This window comes from Rhincodon typus, chromosome 36 (genome assembly GCF_021869965.1).
Source record: "Rhincodon typus isolate 14 chromosome 36, sRhiTyp1.1, whole genome shotgun sequence".
In the NCBI taxonomy this organism is placed as follows: domain Eukaryota; kingdom Metazoa; phylum Chordata; class Chondrichthyes; order Orectolobiformes; family Rhincodontidae; genus Rhincodon; species Rhincodon typus.
The window spans coordinates 20,065,126-20,071,940 of record NC_063367.1 but is presented as its reverse complement, the minus strand read 5'-3'; positions in this window follow the sequence as shown (position 1 = coordinate 20,071,940).

The following is a 6,815-nucleotide window of genomic DNA, read 5'->3' as shown; positions in this document are numbered from 1 at the left end:
GCCTGCTCCTGTGAGCTGTTGGCCTGCTCCTGTGAGCTGTTGGCCTGTTCCTGTGAGCTGTTGGCCTGCTCCTGTGAGCTGTTGGCCTGTTCCTGTGAGCTGTTGGCCAGTTTCTGTGGGCTGTTGGCCTGTTTCTGGCCTGTTTCTGTGAGCTGTTGGCTTGTTTTTGGAGGTACTGGGACAGTGACAGGAATTCCATTCCTGACCATTTGATTATTCTCTGTGTTTGTCGGGGAGGAAATTGTGATACTGGTGACACTTCACACAAAGCCACTGACACTTTAATTAAATTCATTCCATCAAAGAGCATGGCTTCTTTTTAATTTCATGACAAATCTGTTTTCGGAATCCCTAATTACATTGGGCTAAAGTTCCAATCTTCGACATCAATCTGCCTTTAGATGCAAAACAACAGGTCCTCTGTCTTCAAGGGGGGGTCTTTATTCTCTGACAATCATTACAATCTGCAACAAACTTCACTCAGAATTCTTCAAAGCTCAAATTATTTATTAATCAGGCTTCAGTCTAGTCAACAATAATGTGGGGCACATCTACATGACACACCATTCATATTTCTGCATGGGACTTCTCCCAGTAGTTTGCTGGTTAAATGGGACCGAGATTTACTCACAGTCCCAGGGGACCATAGGGCTGTGCCCTCATTAGAGAGAGATGATTGGTGCTGGTTTAACCTGAGGGCCACCGCACCCAAGGTCAGGGTTGAGGTTGAGATAGAGAGTCCCTTGTGTTAACTTCAGCCAGTGTAGGAATTGTGCTGTTAGCATTACTCTGTGTTGCAAACCAGCCATCCAGCCAACTGAGCTAACCAACCCCTAACTAACCCCGTGCTGTCCCTGTCCTGGGAGTGTTTGATGGGAGACAGTGTAGAGGGATCTTTACTCTCCATTTAACCTGTGCTGTACCTCTCCTGGGCGTGTTTGATGGGAGACTTTTACTCTGAATCTAACACTATTCTGTCCCCTGTCCTTAGAGTGTTTGACAGGACAGTGTCGAGAGAGCTTTACTCTGTATCTAACCTTGTGCTATCATGCGGGTCTTTGTGGGGACAGTGTAGAGAGAGCTTTACTCTGTATTTAACCCCGTACTGTCCTCCTGTCTGGAGAGTGTTTGATGGGGATAGAGTAAAGGCAGATTTATAACCTTGTCCTGTATAGATCGGGTATCATTTATACTCCAAACCTTCTGGGAATGAAGCAAAATGTGCTTTAAAAAAAAGAAATCCCAGGGCCAGGAAAGTCAACGTTTAGCCCAAAACGTTGACATACCAGCTCCTCGGATGCTGTTTGACCTGCTGTGCTCCTCCAGCTTCACACCAATAGACTCTGGCTTCCAGCATGAACAGTTCTCATTGCCTCCCAGAAATCCCAGGAAATTTCGTCCCTTTGAGAAAATATCGTTGAGTATAAACATTCCTCACGTCAATGACATCCCGAGAGAGGAGCGGATCTGGAAGCTGTGATCATGTGCAGCCTCAGCGCTCAGCAGCGCAGTTTCTGAGTGAACTCAGAGAGTGAGGTCCAGCAGGGTCTGTGTCCAGACGGCAATCTTGCTCATGCCAGCTCCCATTACTGTTTATTCACACACACCATACAGACTTCAGCTGTGAAGATGCTGCTGCTGGGCGTGATTCAACAGATATGGAAGTTTACCAACAACTTCTGCCAGCATCAATGCAACAAAACCTTTCCTACACAGAGGCATGCACAATCATATACTGATCCATGTATAAAACACATGCTTATACATAGATAAACATGCACACGTATATAGGCAGACTCATGTATATAACCACACTCATACAAGTTTTTGGACATGCTTATACGTATATGAATACACATGAACAGTCACATTCATACATGTCTAAGTGTGCTCACTCTCTCATGTAGATATTCTCGTGTATAAACGTGCACATAGATAAACAGTCTGAAGAAGGGTCCCGACCCGAAGCGTCAACTTTCCTGCTCCTCTGATGCTGCCTGGCCTGCTGTGTTCCTTCAGCTCCACACTGTGTTATTACACAGACACACACACACATACACACACACACATACACACACACTTATGTTGACACTGTGTAGTTAGAGCAGTAGGGACCAGCACAGTGAGGGGTGGGAGCTGGTGTAACAGGTTGTTTGGATCAGGAGCTAAAGGGTGTCAGGGTGGGGGCATGGGTGAGGGGGTATCAGGGTGGAGGGAGACAGAGTGTGGGTGCGTAAGGATGCGGGTGAAGGTGTGGGTGTCGGGGTAGGAGTGTGTAGGAAGGGGTGTGAAGGTGTTGGGGTGGTCAGTGTGGGAGTTTGGGAGTGGGGTTGTGAGTGTGGGGGAGTGGGAGTGGTGGAGGCTTGCGTCGGTTGGAGTGGGTATCAGGGTGGGGGGAGTTGGGGTGGGGTTGTGGAGTTGGGGTGGGGGTAGTTAGGGTGGGAGTGTTGGTGTGGAGGGTTGGGGTGTATGTGTCAGAGTTGGTGTGTGTGGGAGGGGGTATGGGTGTGGGGTCGGTGGAGGTGGGTGTGGTTTGGGTCCTCAGGGTGGGTGTAGGGGTGTTGGTGTGGGGGTGGGATTGGGGGGAGTTGGAGTGTCAATGTGAGTGGGGTGTGGGAGTGTGGGGATGGAGGCTGGGGTTTAGGGAGATTTGGGTGTCAGAATGGGAATGGGGTGTCGGTTTGCAGGTGGGAGCTGTAAGCGTGTGGGAGTGGGGATGTGGAATTGGGGGAGTCAGGGTGTGGATGTGTGAGCACCGGTGTGGGAGTGTGAGGATGGAGGCTGGAGGGTGGGGGCAATTTGGGTGTCAGAGTGGGGCCAGGGGTGTCGGGGTGTGAATGTGTGAGTGGGGGTGTGGGACTGTGGGGTTGGGTGGGGTTGGGTGGGGGTGGAGCCTGGAGGATGGGGGTATTTGAGTGTAGGGGTGTTGGTGTGGGATTGAGAGGTGTAAGGTGTGGGTATTGGGGTGTTGGAGAAGGGGAGTGGGGGTGTGGATTTGTGTGTAGGGGTGTGGGAGTATGGAGGTGGGGAATGGAGGTTGGAGTGTGGGTGTCAGTGTTGAGGTGTTGGTGTGGGTGTGGGGATGGGAAGTGTAAGTGAGTGGGGGTATGGATGTGTGTGTAGGGGTTTGGGAGTGTGGGGGTGGGGAATGGAGGCTGGGGTGTGGATGGTTTGGATGTCAGGGTTGGGGTGTCAGTGTGGGTGTGTTGGTGTGGGGGTGGGAGGTGTAAGCGTGTGGGGTGTGGATGTGTGTGTAGGGGTGTGGGAGTGTGGGGGTGGGGAATGGAGGCTGGGGTGTGGATGGTTTGGGTGTCAGGGTTGGGGTGTCAGTGTGGGTGTGTTGGTGTGGAGGTGGGAGGTGTCAGGATGTGGCTGGTAGGGTATGGATGTGGGAAGGTGGCGCTGGTTTTTGAGGTGGGTGGGGCTGTGGACCAAACTCAACAGGAAAGGCTTGTGATTGGAGGGAGAAGTAAAGAGTTGGTTTGGGGGGAGTATTGTAACATTGTCCTTGGGGTTCACATTATGGAGACAAATGTTAGCAATGGCCCAAAAACAGGAACACTCTCTAAACATCACTCCCTCACAGAAATCCCTCTATTGAATTACACCTTGATGTACTGCCTGGTTTCACTCTGAGCTTGGATTATGGGAAATGTTTGTGCTGCAGTGACAGCGATTCCAGGTCCATGCTGTTGGGGTGCAGCAATGTCAATGGTGCTATCTTTCAGTGAACACATCAAACTGAGGTCCCACCAGCCTGCCTTGGACAATACTGAAGATCGTTGACATTATTACAGGGGGAGTCTCCTGTTGTCCTCTCTCACTGCACTCTCAACACTGCAGGTTGGACTGTGTGGAACCGACACATTTCACAACCAGAAATGCTCTTCGAAAGTCATTTTTAGTAAATGTAGCAATATGAAATACCCTTGAGAGATGATGGAATGATTTCATGGTCATTTTGCATTTTCAATATCAAACATTCCCAGGATAGGACAGCACAGGGTGAGATACAGAGTCAAGCTCCCTCTGGACTGTCCCCAGCAAACACTCCCAGGACAGGAACAGTATGATGTTAGATACAGAGTAAATTCCCCTCTACAGTAAGACAGATTGACTCCAAAGTGGAGATAGTAGGAACTGCAGATGCTGGAGAATCTGAGATAACAAGGTGTAGAGCTGGATGAACACAGCAGACCAAGCAGCATCAGAGGAGCAGGAAGGCTGACGTTTCGGGCCTAGACCCTTCTTCAGAAAAAAAATTCTTCCTGCTCCTCTGATGCTGCTTGGCCTGCTGTGTTCATCCAGCTCTACACCTTGTTAACTGGTGAGTCATTCATGTTTGGGGTAATGAGTTATGGGCAATAAGTTTTCTAATGTTTCCAAGAATGAATTGATTAGACTGTGTGTCACTGGAGTGAAGGCATGTCAGTTGGACAGTGCTACAATGTGCTATGATGGTGGGGTTTAAGAATCTCAAAAAATCCTGAGTTGGTTGGACACAAATGAACAAATGGAAAAGAGTAACCAAAGAACCTGGAAATTTCCAGTGGCTCAGGAAACTATGAGAAGTTAAAGATGTAGATATTCTGTCTGCACTTAGCTCTAATATTGGGTCTTGTCTCTAGATTCATCCTCTCTCCACTTCAAATGCCAATCTGTTGGCTGTTTTATACTCACTATAAAGAACAATCTTTTCCCAAGCCAATTTTCAAAACAAAAAGCTCCTTCTGCTTCTATGAAGACTGAAAGTGTCACTTGTGCTTTCAGCTGTAGATGTTTCCTGCCTGGATGTGCACAGATCCGTGTGGAAGGTCAGAGATAGTAAGAACTGCCAATGCTGGAATCAGAGATAACACAGTGTAGTGCTGGATGAACACAGCAGGCCAGGCAGCATTAGAGGAGCAGGAATGTCAGGATCCTTCTTCAGAAATTTCTGCTGTGTTCCTCCAGCTCCAGACTGTGTTATCTCTGTGTAGAAGGTATTTCTTCTCTCAGGTGTCACTGATGCCAAAGTTATGTCTATTATACATGACATTTTTATAAATAAGCTTCAATCCAACAACACATTACAGGATCAGAAGTCTCAAAGACCTTTGTAAGACTGTGAATAGTGAGAGGGACATGGGAATCCCTGGCTGGATCAGAATTTATTGCTCTTCCTTAGTTGCCCTTGCGAAGGTGGTGGTGAGCTGTCTTCTTGATCCACTGCAGTCCGTGTACTGTAGGTTGACCCACAATGCCATTAGGGAGGGAATTCCAAGATTTTGACCCAGCGACACTGAAGGAACAGCGATACTTTTCCAAGTCAGGATGGTGAGTGGCTTGGAGGGGATTTTGCAGGGGTTGGTGCTCCCATGTATCTGCTGCGCTTGTCCTTCTAGATGGTAGTACTTGTGTGTTTGGAAGGTGCTGTTTAAGCATCTTTGGTGAATTTCTGCAGTGCACGTTGTAGATGGTACACACTGCTGCTGCAGAATGTCAGTGGTGGGGGGAGTGGATGTTTACAATGGTGAATGGAATCCAAAAGAACAAAACATTAGTGGAAGAGGATCATACAGAGAAAGATTTTGAAGACAAGTGCACAGCTAAGAGCATGGAGGAGGTTGTTTATTGTGGAACAGGATGACTAAAGGAGAAGTGATAGAGAGGCAGTGAGGATGGAGAAGCATGCTGCTTTGGAAGACTGGAGGATATAACCAAAGGCTGGAAGATTCCTCAGAACAGGTCAAGCTCCACTGGTTTATCTTCACTGGAAATTATATGTTTGGAATTCCAGTGAATACAGCCTAGCCCGCCTTACTTTTCTTCATAAGACAGCCTGCCCAATCCACATAATAGTTTAGAAAATTGTCTCTGAACTATTTCCAATAATACTGTACACAATTCTCCAAATGTTATCTCACCACTGCCCCGTATAACTGAGGCATAATCTCAGAGTTTTTTTCATTCAATTACCCTTTGCAATAAATGATGAAATTCCATTAGCTTCCCTGATTTCTTGCTGTACCTGCAGACAAAGCTTCTGTGATTCACACACTAGGACACCTAGATCCCTCTGCATCCCAGAGTTCTGCAACCCTCACCATTTTGATCATATGCTGCTTTTTTAATTCTTTCTGCCAAAATGGACAATTTCATGTCTTCCCGCTTTAAACATCGATTACTGTTTGCAGGTCAAAACCGCTGTGAGAAAGCAAAATGTGACCAATGTTGGAGAAACTCTGTCAGCCTGGCAGAGAAAAAATAGAGTTAATGTTTCGGATTGAAGTCTTTACATTTGAATAGCTTCAGTCTGACATGCACTCCCGTTTTTCTGGTCCTCCAGGTGTAAAGGGTGGCATTCCAATTGTTTTTTGATTATTTTCAGTCTCTGTTGGTGATATTTTTAACCAACAAAGTATCTGGAGTCCTGAGTTTCTTTGGACACCCACAGTTTTTACCATTTAGACAGTGCCCCGCTCCAACCTTTTGACCTTACATTTGTCAATATTAAAAACTATTTTCCACAGTTTTGCCCAGTCATTGAATCTACTCAGATCTTTCTGTAATTTTATTCTCCCATAAACAGTGCCAGACCACTCACTTTCTCTGCCACATCATCCTTCTAACTTCTCACCCCGGGTCGTAAAGCTGTTTTTAAATATTTGCAGGGATGGGAAATCCAGTTCATTAAATGCAGTAATTTCATTCTCCAGTATTACTGTTTTCTTGGGTTTTCCAAACAAACAGATGTGTTTGAGGCCTTTTTTATTTCAGCCTCATTAATGAGGTCTAATAAAGACGCTGACTCTCTCCTATGTAGTAATGAATCT